The sequence below is a fragment of the Spermophilus citellus genome (genome assembly GCF_964194105.1).
Source record: "Spermophilus citellus genome assembly, chromosome: 14".
Classification (NCBI taxonomy): Eukaryota; Metazoa; Chordata; class Mammalia; order Rodentia; family Sciuridae; genus Spermophilus; species Spermophilus citellus.
In genome coordinates, this window is record NC_138194.1 from 25,877,227 (window position 1) to 25,894,265 (window position 17,039).

Below are 17,039 nucleotides of genomic sequence, written 5' to 3' on the forward strand. Positions count from 1 at the left end.
TGGAGTGTTCTGCTGATGTGTACATCCCCTTTAAAAAACATACGATTATATCCCACTCCCCACATGATCCATGAGGACGTCAAACTGCATCCCAAGCCTGAGTGATAGTTCCACCACATGGGCTCTCCTCATATAGCTCAGCCTCCCTTCAGTAATACAAAACAGATACCCACGGTCATTCCAAAGACACTTCTTCCCACACTATATTTTATTATGCCATACTAGTATATAATCTGTATCTTTTTGATCCCTCTTCCCCATCTCCCACGGTGATTGTATCTTAGTTAGTTCACATCTTGACCTCTCACCCAAGGAAGCAATGAAGAATCCTATTCTAGCAACTTAAAAACACAACTTTACCTATCAGTTGGCACATAAAATGCATGCTTCTCCTAGCAACATGTACCTTTGCATATGGTCCTCCAACCTTTTTCTTGATCCTAAGAAAAAGAAATAAAGAAGATGCTAAATTATTATTAATAATTAAAAAATTATTATTCATTTTTATTCACCTAATTTGTGATGAGGTGAATAAAAATGAATACTTAATTATTTTATTGATTTTAAATATAGTTAATTGACAAAAGTTATACTTAGCCATAACTTTTTGAAACTGCTTCTATTACATTAAAGCAGAGTAGGATTAAACAAGACAAAAAAGCTGGTGATTCATCATATAATGGCAATGGCTACTTTGAGAAAATAATTCAAAGTCAAGTGCTTGAATGTTAAGAATTCTTAATGGTGATAGAAATTTATGATATCTAGTATAATTATATCTCTTGAAATAAATGATTATTACTTTCTAAATATTGAGGACAGTTTGATACAAGGTCTCATTTTTTGAACACATGCCACATATCTTTTTTTTTTTTAAAGAGAGAGAGGAGAGAGAGAGAGAGAGAGAGAAAGAGAGAGAGAGAGAGAGAGCGCGAGCGAGAGAGAATTTTTAATATTTTTATTTTTTAGTTCTCGGCGGACACAACATCTTTGTTGGTATGTGGTGCTGAGGATCGAACCTGGGCCACACGCATGCCAGGCGAGCGCGCTACCGCTTGAGCCACATCCCCAGCCCCTGCCACATATCTTTTAAATAGTAGTCTGACTTCCAAAATTTTGAACTTAAGACAGTAATTCACAAAATTGTCACATGAGAAGAGAGATGTTTGTCAGGCAAATCTGTCAATCAGGTTTGTGCAATACTTTTCTTGAAGCATGATTTGATACATAACAAACTATGCATTTGAAATGTCCAATTCAATAACTTTTCACATCCACATGTGTGAAACCATCATATCAGTCAAAATAATGAAGGTACTCCCTGTACCCCAAATTTCCTTGTGCCAGTCCTTTCCTCCCAAACCCTTCCCCTAATTCAAGGCAACTGATAACAGTACTTCAACTGAGCCCTGGACTCCTGAAAAAAACTGCAAAGATTAAGGAATTCCTCCCACATCTTTTGTTTACTGAGAATGTATTTTCCCACCATTTTTACATTTAAGAGATGGCGGGGTGGGAACTAACCATAAAGGATGGCTTGTCCTCACTTCTTCTGACATAAGACCCATCTTTTCTCTTGACTCCCGTAGGACTCTGGACAAATCCATCTCTACCTGCCTTGACAAACCCCACCCTCTTTCTTTTCTGTGAGGTGTGTCTTAGAAATGAGCATTCTCCCTATTGCTATTGCCTGAAAAAAAAATATGTATGCATTTTGGATTCAAAGGCATGATACTCTGACTGGACAGGATTGGATCTCACTTTGAATCTGTTTATTCCACTCAGGTTTTCAAAGGGCTCAGTTCCACATCCTGAGACCCAACAGTGTGTCTGATATTTGGTCCAGGACTGTGACTTCTCAAAATACTCTTCTGGGAGTGTTTTAAGGTTTTGATTACACCACTTTTTGAGTACTCATTTGGTTTCTGGTGCCAGCTTCTTTTGGATAGATGGTTTAACTATTTGCTCTTCTCTGTAAACGAACTTGAGTCTGTTGAGAACAAGATGACAGAGATTCTGGTTTGTTAGTCTTTTCTGATTGCCTATTCTGAACTCAAATCAATTAAGCATTCATATTCTCTGGAAAGAGAACAGCTTGCTGATACGGACCAGTGAGTTCCATAATTCTGTGTTTACCTCTGACCCATGCTGAAATTTTAAATTGTAGCTATAAGCTCTTTCTCTGTGTGTGCTGTTACTATGTCTATAATCCCAAAAAACCTTTACCTCTGATTCTGTGAGTGTATAACATTTTCCTACCTCCAGATGGTATTAATGAATTAGATTGTAAAATCTGTTAAGTAGAGGAACATTACACGGTCTTGGAGATAAATAAGGGCTTATATAAACTGAATATTCCTAAATTTCCTAGAAATTGAGAAAATTTAACAGCAAATATTCTAATGTTGTTAAACAATTGTATTCTTATAGAAACCAACTCAAATTGCAATAGGCTGAATAAAATCACGCATTTAATGGTCTGGTACAATTTTTTTCTTGACACCACTGATCTGTTTTCTAGTGTTATAGGTTATTTGCATATTTTAGATTTTTTTTTCTTGAGGGTACTGGGGATATAACCCAGATGTGCTTTACACTTCAGCTACAATTCCAGTCCTTTAAAAAAAATTTTTTTTTTGACACAGAGTCTCACTAAGTTTCTCAGGTTGGCCTGGAAGTGGTGACTCTCCTGCTTCAGACTCCAAAGAGCTCAGATTATAGACATGTGCAACTTTGCTCAGCTAAGCACCCCTGCATTCTTCTCTGAAATGAGATTGGCATATTTGATTAAAGCAATATTCACATATGTACAACTCTCATGTTTTTCTGAGAATGCAGGATGCACAAAAGCAACTAGCAATATGTTATCTGGAGAAAATTACAGATTTTTTTCAGTACTTTGAGAAAGTTTTTTTTAAATGAATTTTTTTCAATTTACCTGTCCAGTGATAAAAATTTTATAAAAATTGTGTTAGGAAAATTATTGAGAGAATATTGGAAGAGGTGAGGACAAGGAAATTGCTAAAACAGGCAATGGTTGCTGACAAATAATGTGTACATGTTAAGAGAATAATGTTTTTAAAATCTGTTTCACCAGGCCTGGTGGTGCATGTCTGTACTTCCAGAAACTCAGGAGGCTGAGGCAAGAGGATGGCAAGTTTGAGGTCAATCTCTGCATTTTAGCAAGACCTCTGCCTCAAAAGAAAAGATAGAAAGGGTTGGGGGGTGTAGCTTAGTGGTAGAGTGCCTCTGGGTTCAATATCCAGAAAAAAATTTTTGTTTGTAACATTTATATTTTTTGATTGTCAGTACATTTTTCATCTACTTACTTGCTATTGGGCTTGTATGAAAAAATTTGTAAGAAAAAAAGTGTGACCATATTAAATGATAAAAAACATAATTGCTCTTTTTTGCCCGAGGTCAGGTAAAATAAATACATGGCAGAAAAAAAATTTTCCTGTGTTCTTCATGAAATATAATAAAGAACTATTTCTGGTGTATATGAAATGTAGCGGCATGTTTGTATTTCTTTGATTTTCCATGGAGCCAAAAAAGGATAAGCCTATTACTGTAAATTACATAGTTAAAATTGCATCAATTTATTACCTTGACTTTTTAAACAAAATGAATAGTTCATGAGTTTGTAACAAAATTGGAAGCTTTTATAATAGCATGTAATTTACCCAATTGTTGCTAAAGTAACTCTTATAAAGATATATAAAGTTTCATATCTTTTTAAAGAGGCAGGAGATGTGAATGAGAGGAATATGCTCATGATTCTTATATAATAACTAGACTGTGACATGCACCTTAGTAGTGAATGCTGGGTGAAGTGATGCACGCTGGTTATCCCAGTGACCAGGGAGGCTGAAGCAGGAGAATCAAAGCCTGGGCAAATTAGGGAGACCCTGTCTCAAAATTAAAATAAAAAATGGCGAGGGATGTAGTTCAGTGGTAGAGCACCCCTGGGTTCAGTCCCCAGCACCCGCCTTCCAAGAGAGCATATTAGACATTAAAACTCAGTAAAATTTGCCCATGGTCCCTAGAGTTTAGTTTTGTTTCCCTCTTTGAATCTACTAACGTAAAGATGGAATAGAAGAACTTGGGGTCTCCAAGGCCCAGCTTTGGTTCCAGGTCAGCCTCTTCAAAGTGGGCTGTCTGGTTCCCTGCTCTTCGCAATACTGCTTGTGTTCATGAGGGGAACAAGCCACATGGATGAAGGCAAGCACTGTCATCACACGAGGTGTGACCAGAAATTTGGGCAAGTGAGAATTTTGAGTGATTGGTGACCAGGGACATACAGTCCCTCTGAGAATCCTAGTCTGTATCAGACAAAGTGCCAATGACCATAGGAGATGAGTAGAGACTAAAGACACTGGTTCTTTTAATAACTGGATGCTTCAGAAGCCAGACCTTGAGAAAGTCCGTAATATTTATAAATATTATGCCCAGAGCTACTATTTCCTCTTGTAGAAGGTAAAATAGCAAAGCAATCTTTATTGGTTAAATGTCAACCTTATTTTTAGCTATTGGACCTTGTTCCTGAGTGTTTGGGGGTGTCATGGTGACACATCACGGACACCAGAAACTTCTCCTCTGCCTCCTCCTTCCATTGCCCACATTTGGCCTCTTCGCATTCACCCACATCTTTGAGACAGGGTCTCCCTCGAGTTCCTTTCCCTTTATGATCTTTTACTCTACCCAATTTGTACCCCCTATATTTGTCCAAAATGAAAAAAAAAAAAGCTCTTTATCCGTCACATTACATTTTTTATTCTTCTTTTCATGCTATTTCCTTGACTTAGGAGACCCATCTACCTCCCCTTTTCCAAAATTCTATACAGTCATCAAATCCCGCTGAAATATTATTTCTTCCCTGAAGAAGTAATTGTTCGTCCTCAGAGCAGGTGGCTTGGTTGCTATTTTTCCCCCTCTTTCATAGCACTTGGTATGTCTTGTTTTGCAATAAAGCCATTTAGGAAGAGGGCTTCCTGGAACATGGGTGCTCAAGCTCCTCACTATCAGGCTAAAGTTCTAACCCTCTCCCCTCCCCTCCACCAGCCACTGGGATGGTAGGTCACAATCAGCTGGTGGCGGGGTCCTCTCCTGGAGTGAGTAGCCTTGGCCAAGTCATGTCCTCTCTACTGCTGGGATCTAAGGTCACAGCTACTGCCAGGCACCCTGGCCTCAAAGGGGACTGGCTCTGCAGGGGTCTCCATTCTCTAAGAGCTCCCTTGGACTTCATGGTGACAGCACCACAGTTCAACTGGTCTCTCTGCCCCATCCTGCTTCTGTGTCACCTAGAGGATTTGACCCCAAGGACACTCCCCATTAAATGGTGTCTATGCACATCTCACCTCAGCATCTCCTTCCTGTGACCTCCCCTATTCCTAGCTGGATGTTTGTGCAGTGGACGTCCTTATGAACTTGAACAGGACAGAGGTTCTTGGTCCTGCTCAACATTTATAAAGGGATCCAGTCTAGATTTTACTCTCATTATAGAGAGATGTTTGATGGAAACTGGGATTTTTATTCCAAGGTGGAAATGCAATGAACATAGAACTAAAAATTAAACCTATACTTTATACAACAGTAGACACTGAGTTTAAGAAAAGGTAAGAAACTCATCCAACAGCATGTGACCAGTAGGTATCAGCTAGGTTTGCAACCTGGTTCTTTGCTCATTAAAGGATCTTTTTAAAAGATAACTTCCCATGGATCTCATGAGGAGCCTGTGAATTTGAGTCTCTAAAAGTCTTGATTTCAATTAGATCATTGTAGAAAATGATTTTTTAAAATTTATTTTATCATTAACAAATAATAATTGTGTGTTATTTATGGAGTGCAATGGGAAGTTTTGAAACTTACAATATTATTATTAATTGTGGTCACCATGCAGTTCAATGGGTCATTGACATTTACTCCAATCTAACTGAAACTTTGTATCCTTTAATTAACATATTCCTTTCATTCTCTCTCTTCCCTTTCCCTAGTTTTTAATAACTACTTTTTTTTTCTGTACCAGGAATTGAACCCATGAGCACTTAATCACTTAGCCACATCCCCAGCCCCCTTTGAAAAATATTTTATTATATAGAGATAGGGTTTTGTTAAGTTCTTTAGGGCCTCACTAAATTGCTGAGGCTGGCTTGAAACTCACGATCCTCCTGCCTCAGCCTCCCAAGCCACTTGGATTACAGATGTGCCCCCACTGTGTCCAGCTGGTAACTACCTTTTTAGTCTCCATTTATACAAGATCCACTTGTTTTTTTACATTGCACAGATATGTGAGATTTTACTGTGCCCAACTTATTTTTCTTAGTAATGTCCTCAACCTCAATCCATGTTGTAGTAAATGACAGAATTTTCTTCTTTTTAAAGGGTGAATAGTGTTCCATTAGTGTACATATACACATTTTATTTATCTGGTCATCTGTTAATGGGTACTTAGTTTGCTTCTATATTTTGTAAATAATTCTGAAATGAATATCAGAGTGTATACAAATAGCTCTTTGACATACTGATGCCAATTCCTTTTATATATATCCAGAGGTAGGATTGCTGGAACTTATAGTAATTCTATTTTTATTTTTTTTGAGAAACTGCCACACTGTTTCCCAAAGTGACTGTACTAACTTATATTCCCACCAACAACGTACAAGGGCTCCCTTTTCTGCACATATTCAGTAACATAAATCATTCATCTTTTTGATAATAACCATTCTGACAGATATAAGGTTATATCTCCTTTTGGTTTTTAATTTGCATTTCCTCAGTGATTAGTGACGTTGAGCATTTTCATATATCTTTTGGCCATTGGTATCTGAGCAAAGGACAATCTCCTTAATAAATGATGCTGGGAAGTCTGGATATCCACATGCAGAGGAAGGAGATTGAATGCTTATCTCATACCACTTACAAAAATCAACTCAAAATGGCCAACAGGATAAAACAGAAGACCTAAAGAAAAGCAACTGGAAGAAAATGTAAAGGAAATGTTTCCTGATGTTGATGTGGACTCTCAACGCATAGGTAGCAAAAGCACAACTGGACAAACGGTGTTGCATCCAACTGAATGACCTTTGCATTGCAAAGGAAACAACAGAATAAAGAGATAATCCACAGATCAGGAGAAAATATTTGTGACTATACACCTAATAAGGGACTAATATTCAACATATATAAGGAACTCAACTCAAGAGCAAGGAAACAAATAACCAAGTATAAAATTGGGCAAAGAAAAAAAAATTGGGCAAAAGATCTGGATATCTGATACTTCTCAAAAGAAAATTATTATTATTTTTTTTTTAAAAAGAAAGAAAATCTATTTTAGCTCCACATTGATCTTCATGTTTCAGGCCCAACTTTTCTGCTAAACAGAAATCTAAACATTCCTTGTCTCTCTGAATCCTGGACCCTCTCCACCTGGGTTTTTGAGAATTTCCTTTGATTTAAAGTCATGATCCACTTTGGCTACGTACCCATAGTCAATTGCCACAGGTATAGACTAAGAGCACCTCAGTGTCCCCAGAGAAAACACGCTCCCTCTGTTCATTTGGGGCTTCACTGGCTTGGGTATCACCTGAAGTTTCAGGCCTCCTTGCCTAGGAGTGAAGGGCTGAGATGTTGAGAGAAATACAGAGTTAATTTATCAGTCTCCAGATTTTACAAATCTGTCTTAGTCCATTTGTGCTGCTATAAGAGAATAACTGAGACTGGGTTATTTATAAGAATAAAACTGTATTTTCTCATCATTCTAGAGGCTGAAAAGTCCAAGTGAAAAGAGTCAGCATATCTGGTTGCCTGGTAAAGGCTGCTCTTTTCTAGCCTCACCTGGAAGAAGAGCAAACTGGCTAAATTATAAAGGGCACTAATCCCATGAATGAGGAAGGAGCCCTCACAACCCAGTCACCTCTTAAGTGCACCACCTGCTAAACTATCACATGGCCGAAACCGGAATTTTGCAGGGGACACATTCAATGGTAGAAAACTCTAAACCTATGGTTAGAGTCCCTGGTGGACCTGCCAAAGTCACCATAAGAGCATCGTACATAGAACACAATCAAAGTGAATGTTAGGGGCCAAATTGGGCCTTCCCCCAACTCAAGTGAAGAAGAGTCCTCAGGAGAAACCCAACCTGCTGACAACTTGGTCTTGGACTTCCACGCTCCAAAACTGTGAGGAAATAACATTTCAGCTGTTGAAGTCGCCAGATACAAGGTTATATCTCCTTGTGGTTTTTAATTTGCATTTCTTGGGTGATTAGTGACGTTGAGCATTTTTGCTCTTTTGCTATGACAGCCTGAGCTGTCATCCCGTGACTTAAGCATGAGGCATATATGACACCAGAGTAGCCTCAGAGAACTCCCTGTTTCCATCTTCCCTCTGAGAAGGCCTAGTGGTGTCCCCAAGGGAGGACACGGCATCATCTTGACAGCTTCATGTGCTGTATTGGATAGATGAGTTTTGTGGGTCTAGGAGGGAGAGAATAGGACCCTTCTATCTTGGGAGGATGCCCTGCAGTGGGGTACTCCCAGGAAGTTGTGCACGGTGTGATGTCTGCTTGGCAATTCTTGGGACATGCCACACTATGGCTGTATGTTGTACTTTGTCCGATTGTTTGTTTGGATTTCCAGAAGCTAATAAAGGTAAACTTTATTATGGACATTTTTAGAAAAAGCCACAAACACTTTAGAGAAAATTAAAGGAAACCAGGTGTGGTGGCACATACTTGTAATTCTAGTGACTCAGGAGGTTGAGGCAGGATTGCAAGTTTCAGGGCAGTTGAAACAGCTTAGGGAGATTCTGTCTCAAAATTAAAACATAAAATAAGAAGGGCTTGGGGATGTAGCTCAATGGTAGTGTGGCCCTGGGTTCAATCCACAGTGACATGTATGCACACACACACACACACACACATAAATAAATAAATAAATAGATAGATAAATAAATAAATAAATAGATAGATAGACAGATAGATAAATAAATAAATAAATAGACAAAGGACATTATCAAGGGAAATTGTTTTGAGTCGACTAAATAGATATCAATTGACTTTAAATCTACTAATGTGGGCTTTTAATAAATTAAATTATAGAATAAATTGAATTAGTTTTCAAATAGAATATTATATAGGCTTGAGTGAAAGACAATTATTGGAGCAAAAGAGATAGAAGACAAATTAAAATGATTTGTTGGAAGGTGTTGAAAGTAGGTCATTGTTGCTATCTATGAAATGCATGTAAATTTCCCCTTTCCATTTTAATGAGGCTCTATCCATAGATCACGTAAACCAACCCTTTCACTAAAGAGTAAAAATACATACCTATATTGACACAAGCTTTCCTTTCAGAGTGTGTCCTAACAAAATCAGGTGTTTGAGGAATCAAATATAGAAACAAGTCTCAAAATTATGAAGGGACATTCAGAAAAATGGTATCCACTATAGTAGGAAATGAGTTTTGAAATTAAGAGCATCGTGGGAGATGTGTATAATTCAGTGATAGGAACAGGCTAAAAAAGGCTATTGAAAAGTTGATTTACTCATTGTTTGGTGCCAGATCCAAATGTAATTGCAGTAGAGAAATTAGCATTAGATTATTGCATAGCAGTTTCGAAAAACTGTGTCTTGGCCAATTTGTTTTTCTAAATCTATATAACATTAGCTAACATGAGTCAGGCTGTAATATTTTTCAGGCTCTGCCACTTAGTGCCAAAACCCTTGAGCTAAAAAGTAAAAAAATAAAGCCATGCTCATACAGTTGCAGATGTTTCTTAACTCCAAGACAATAAATAGTTCCCTGAAGAATGATACAGTTTTTGCTAACGTGTGTCAGTTTTGTACAAGTTTTGAGTGGAGAAAGCTGACCACCTATCTATCCAGTAGCATCTTGTGAGGTGGAAGGCTGAAATTAGCTGTCTTTTCAAGGGGCTGTGTGTGCCCACCTGTGCCTCTGATCTCCCAGATTAAGATATCAGAATTAACCCATTTTTCCCCCTTGTCCCAGATATCAAATACCTCTAAACCTTTCAGATAGTATATACTGTAAAAATATGATTTTATAGCAATAGTATATGATATAATAATTATTAATAACAACAATAATTTATATAATAGTATATGAGCTGTTGATTTGTATTTCCAACCCTATTTTTGATGTACGTCTATCAATTTCATGGAAATATTCACAGATTCAAAAATTTGGAACTTGATGGGTTAAATGGCCACTGTGAAGTGGATACTGCTTGTGTTTGGCCTTGTCCCTCCTCTGCCCACTGTGCTGTTCGCACTTGTCCCTGTGGGGTCTTAGCCGTCTCCTCCAGAAGTCCCTGAGACAGGGGTTCCTGTGAAGGTGATAGGAATTCTTTCCAGGGCAAGGTAGGCAGTGATGTCAGGGTAAGTCCGCGGAACAGGCCTGTGGAGGAGAACTCCGGCTAGCTCTGAGGACAGCATGGACCAGGGAGGAGAGAGCTGACCTGCAACTGTCCAGGACAGTCCCAGAGGAAGGGAAGCATATTCGTAGGCACGGGTCCTGGCAAATACCCTAGCAGAAGCACTCCACAGAGGGGTGGGCCAATTCCTCAAGGCCTCCCATGACTCCGTGTGTTGTAGGCAGCTCGATGCCGCCTCTGCTGGGACCAAGTTCCAGACCCTGGGCAGCGCTCAAAGCCTTGCCACCTCATTCCTCTTCTGATCCCTGATGTTCTGCGTGGGCTCCTGAGTCTCCATCCTCTCTGACTTCCTGTCCTGGCCACCACATGTAGATTTGGAAAGAGTGTGTATTTGGGTGGTGGAGACAAGCCTAGCCATGATCACAATCAGTAGGTACAGAGGGGTGGGGAGCCCATGGGGACTTTGCTCTGTAGTGTGCAAGACAAGGTATTTGTCCTACTGTCATATCATCAACGTCCTTGGTATTGCTACCCCCCTTTCTTTTGCTGTGTTGGGGATTAAACCCAGGGAGGGCACTGTGCATGCTAAAAAAGTGCTCTACCACTGAGCTACACCACTCATTCCTGACTTCTTTAAAACTACCACAGATGATCTCACTCCATAACAGAAGCAGAGACTAAATCTGTTCATTCAGGTTGCTGAGATATAGCTGCCAAGATACGCTGGGTAAAGGGGTTGCCTGCCCTTGAAGGCAGCAGAGTCTTGTGTCTGGACTGAGCCTGCCCTGAGATGGAAGAGGCTGGTGGAAGGCTCGTAGGCTGCAATGGAGTTCCAGAAGATTCCCTGACTGGTGGAGTGTCCTGGAGCCTGTCAGAGGAGGCTGGCTCACAAAGCCCTGGCCAATGTGTGACCCCTGGTGGCATGTGTCATGGGGAGGTAATGAGGTGATGAGGCCAGGCACCTGCTTTGTGTGTCCAGGCCTCAGGAGAGACAAGGGCCATCTCTCTTGTCCCCACCTTCACAGGACACACGGTTGGTACATGGAGAGCTGGGGCTTAAACCCTGTACATTTTGCTAGTCCCTTCTTGATGACCTTGGTCTCCACTTTTTCTAGAACTTTCTCCATTTCATTGTAAAAGGGGCAAACTATGAACTAGAGAAATTCAGTGTTTTTCTGAACAATCATAAAGATGGTAGAAATGAAAAGAAAGTCTAGAATTTATGTTGGGTTGGATTGTCTCCAGTGTGTTTGATAATTTTTCAGGATACCTCAGCCATTTCTAGAACCAAACAGCATTACTGTGTGGAAGATTCTTAATAATCACAACCGATATGAAAATGTAATATTGAGATAGCTCTGTTTTTAAAAATATTTCTATGTTCTCTCACAACTGTGATCATTCAAGAACTTGAGGAGAACTGGGTTATATCTTATTTCACACTGGGAAAACTGGACATAGCCAAGATCTAGTGACATTTTACTTGCTTATTATTATTTTTTAATTTATATTGGTTCAGGGATAGAACACAGGGCCATGTGCACATTGGGACAGGGCTCTACCACTGAGCTACACCCCCAACCTCTCGGTGATATTTTAGGTGTCACTCTCTCAGTCCCTTCTTTCTTCATTCACACAATTATTCAAACTGTGCTGGTGACTCTCCATTCTTCTGAGAAACAATGGTGACCATGGTAGAGATCTGGCCCCCTTTGGCTCACAGTTGAGTAAACAGTCATAAGCCAATGACAAGTGTCTGATATCTCAAACCACATGCTTGTCCGCTGGTGGGGAGTTCATGACCCATGGTATTGGCCTCCACATAAACTGGGCTTTTAAGCCTCTTCCAATAGAATCAGATAGATAAATGCATATCAAAATTTGGGCATATGTCATCCATTTAGTGTGTCCAATAATCTCAACCATCCTTTGAGGAAGAAACAAGATCAATGACAATTTAAAAAAAATAATTGAACAAGCAGAATATATATATATATATATTTTTTAAAGCTCACTATTTAATACATATAGCTACCACTGAGCTACAACCCCAGCCCTCTGGGGATCTCCTTTTACTCTCAGTCTGGAATACAAGTGAAATGGCTGGAGAAATAGCAGCCATATTGGGTGATGTGATAACTTTGAGGATACAATTTAGTGATAGGGTGATGGGACATTAGAAGAGATGAAACTGGATCCACCTGGAATTGCCTAACATCCCTTGTTGGAGGAGGGTAGAAAGAGATAATTTTCTACCTTAATACAGCTTTATGTTATGTTCAGATGAACCAACTCTGTCTAATACAATTATGTATTCTTTATTTCTAGTACAGTAGGAAATCCTAACATAACTGTAAGTTATTAAGATGGAAACTATTGTTTGGTGACTCTGGCAGGAAGTTCTGGATATTTGCATTTAATCTGGACCCAGAAATAATGTGAGATTTCTCACTCCTTACTAATTTAAGTGCTTCAAAGATATGAAATTGGCAAATACCTAATATTCAAGCACCAAGAGATTAAATTTAACTTGAACAGTAGCTGGAAATGGATTCCTAGTTTGTTTCTTCATTGCATAAGTTTCTGAAAGCTTTGGGGGAAGTATTCATCTTGGTTTCTAAACGAAAAAATAATGGGCCACTAATTTCTTTATTCAGTGAATAAAAGAAATAATCAAGTATTGTGAAGGATTTGACTTCAGGAGTTAGGAACGCTGGACCCATAGTTGGTTTTATTCAGGAAATTCTGCTACCTTATCCTCAATGTTAGAAATTATAACACTTTGGCTTTCAAGTAAAAGCAAGACACTGAATATCTTTGACATGAGAAGCTGATAAAGCTCCATTAAAAAAAAAAAAAAGAAAAAAACCCCAGCCTTATGAAGTCTTAAAAATGGCTTTAATTAACCCTGATTAACAAATGTCTTTATCTCTTCATTTAAAAAACTCTCAAGCAGTTCCTCCATCTCCCCCTTTATTAGAGAGAACCCTTCCAACTCACTTGCTAGTTCTTCACAAAGCACACAAAAATATGCATTCAGTGTCCAAAGATAATTTTTAAAATTTCCATTAAGATCTGGAGGCATATTGCAATGCCAGCTGCTCTCTGTAAATGAAGTTGTTTGTGGGTTGGCATTCGAGTTCCACCCGTTTTATTCTAGTGCTAACACGCTACTTTTTTCTCACACTTAGCAGGTGCTCCGTGAGTACAGATACTAGGTGTAAATAATGGATCAAAAATAGTCATGAATTCAGCAAAAACATATCAAGGGTCCTAGGTGATAACAACACAGGCCTCTCTCTAGAGTGCTTACGCCTGTGGGCTCCAAATCCACCATGGTTCAAACCCAAGCTCTGCTCCTAAGAAAGCTCAGTGTCCCAGATGTAGATCCGATGTTTGCATGGCCCCGAAAAGTCAGATGTTCAAGTTTTTACCTCCCCAGGTGATGGTGGTTAGAAGATGGGGGTTGGGGGAGGTGATTAACTCATGACGGTGAAGTCCTCATAGATGGGATAGTGCCCTTATAAAAGAAGCCACAGAGAGCTACTTTGTCCTCATCTGTCTGTCACTTGAAGCAAGAAGATGACCATCTTAAGGGAAGCAGGTGTTCACTAGGCACCAAATCTGCTGGTGCCTCCATCTTGAATTCCCCAGCCTCCATACTGTGAAGAATAAATTTGTTGTTTTAAGTCCATGGCAGTGTTATAGCAACCCTAAATGAACTAAAACAGTGCCTCAGTTTCCCCATTTAGCATAAGGGAGAATGTTAGTATCTGATTCATGGGAACAGGTTTTTCTAACTTGAGATATTTGTGTTGAAATTGAGACCTGTAGATTTCCACATCAATGAATCAATTGTGAGCTATGGATTCACTTTTGTGTATCAGAATACAACAAAACAAGACAAGGAAACTAATCAACTTGCACAATATCATCCAAATAATGTGAAAATACATGTGCTTAGATGAACCTCACCCTACCAATGGAATGCTGGCCAGTGGACACGAAGCCAGGTTATCCCATAGCTCATTTGCAATCCTCAAGAACCTAATGATAAGTGGAATTTCTGTGAAGATAACAACTTAGATTTCATTTTCAGTTTGTCAAGTATATTTCCTCTTTGTTCAGCAGAAACTGTCACCCCTCCTATCGGTAGGGCAGGACCCTCAAGTTTACTGTGGCCAATCCCTCACACTTTGGAAGGCCTAGCGTTGGAGGATCAGTATTTTTATTCATCCGAAATTAATAAAATATATCCTAAGCAATAAGGAAAACAAAAGAGACACAGGTGTCAATTTTCTTGACTCATGTAAAAGTCATAATAATTCTAGTTTTAAAACATGTCTTAGAACTTGGCCTCCTCTGCAGGTCCAATGCGTCTCCTTTGCTTAGGGTGTCCTGTTCTTTCAACCTTTGTAGCCACGTCCCCAGGGATCTTCCCAACTCACTCTCCACTGTCCTCTTTAGCCCCATACAATGCTGGTAGAGGTTGAGTTTCCCCTATCCGAAGTGCTTGGAATTGGAAGTATTTCGGATATTTTTGGATTTTGAAATATTTGTATACACATAATAAAATATCTGGGGGATAGCATCCAAGTCTAAACACAAAGTTCAGTTAAGTTTCATGTATTCCTTACACACTTAGCCCAAGGACAACTTTATGCCATATTTAAAATAATTATACACGTGAAACACAGTTTCATGATATAGGATTTTCCACTTGTGGTGTCATGTCCAGGCTTAAAAAGTTTTGGATTTTAGTGCATTTCAGACTTGGATTTTCAGATTAGCAGGCCTGGCTTGTCTTTTTCTCAATGAAGGATCCAATTCAATATAATGTGGTGGGAGAATCATTATATCCAGTCAGACAGACCAGAGTTTGAATCCTAGCTCTTCTATTTGCCAACTTGAACAAGTTCTCATCTTTGTTGAGCCTCACGGAAGGCATAAATAAAATAAGGACACAAATACCTGCGTCAGTGGGGAGACTTTCTAAAATTACAAACCTTTAGTTTGCATGAGACATTTCTTCTCCATGTACCACAGTCCTCTGCTGGCTGAACCTGTTGTACTCAAAGCTTATATGTCGATCTATTAAGGACAACTTGCTGACTCAGCCTACCTGGTCCCCACACCTTTCCCAAGGCTCAGGTTTCCTTGACTCTACAGGAAAAAATATGCAAATTTACTTTGGAGGTAAGAAATCCTCTACCCTACACAGTTTACAGTACAAATTAACATGACTTCACTATGCATTGTCTTTTTCCACAGGACTTACTATTCCAGATAATTCTTTCCAGGAAGATACAACCTGAAAAGAAATTTATTGATCATTTCAGGAGCTTCCTGAAAATCCACTAACATGGACCTCAGACCCTTCAGCTTCCAGTAGAAAGTATCAAATAGCTGTACTTTCTAAAGCTTCATTCAGAGATCACCTCTGAACCTGTGACAAGCGGTTGTAAATGACTTCATCATAAACCTCACTTCTCTGACCTGCCCTGATACTGAATACCCTTACCTCCATGCCCCACCTGACAGAGAACAAGGACTTTGGGTAACTTCCTTCAACTTCGCCCTCTCTCTGTAGGTAACAGCTTGGAGATGTCCTCCTCCAGTTTTCCATAGAAATGGAATGTAGAAATTGACAACAGGGAAAAGTAATGATGGTCCACCTCATGCTTTGGATATAGTTGCTGCTCTCCCACTGTGACTTATTCTAAAAATGGATATGCTTCTTTCTCTTCTTCTCTGTCTCCCTCTTCCTAATCTTCCCCTCCCTAATTTTGGGAGGTGTGGGGAGCAGGCAGGATTTCCTTTCTTCCCCACCCTAGGCAGAGTTATCCTGTCCTTGAGCACACACCCAACACAGGAAAGAAGTAATTCAGACTTTTGGGATACCACTGGGAGATCTAAGAAATGACTCTCTATTTTTTTGTACCAGGGATTGAACCCATGAGACCAGGGAAAAGGATAGGTAACTGATTATCACAGAAAAGGAAATGGGTAGATAGCATTCCCTACCAACCTGTGCCTAGCAACCTACAGGGGAAGGTGAAGATCATATTTCCCAGCACAAGCCATCCTGGATGGCTCTCTTCCTGCCCTTTTGGTCACTTTTGGTCATGTAGGCAGGATAAGAGGAGGAGGAGACCTGAGAAGAAAGGAAACCTGAAATCTATAAAAGGGGCAAGACACCACCACTCTCACAGTCACCAGCTCCTGACCCTCCTCTCCGGAGCAGACCCATTCCCACTTCTATCCTTTAAATAAAATTTTGCTCTTGCCTCAGTGCTTCTCAGGTGTTCAATCTTCAACACTGGGAAAATGGAGACCTGATTCTGATTTTCAAGACCAGTCTCACCCAAGCCACATCCCTAGCCCTTTTTAAAAAAATTTTATTATTATTAATTTTTTTTAAATTTTGAGACAGGGTCTCACGAAATTGCTTGGGGCCTTGCTAAGTTGTCAAGATGATAGGCATGCACCACCATGCCTGTGAAAAACCAGCCTCTGTCTCAGAGCAAAGCCTGTCCAAGGAAGGGACATGGCCTTTGTCCTTGGAAAGACCCACAGAGCACTCCTAGGCACATTCCCACCCTGCTGAGTTGTTTATCTACAAATAACAGGAGAGATCTGCTGCACCA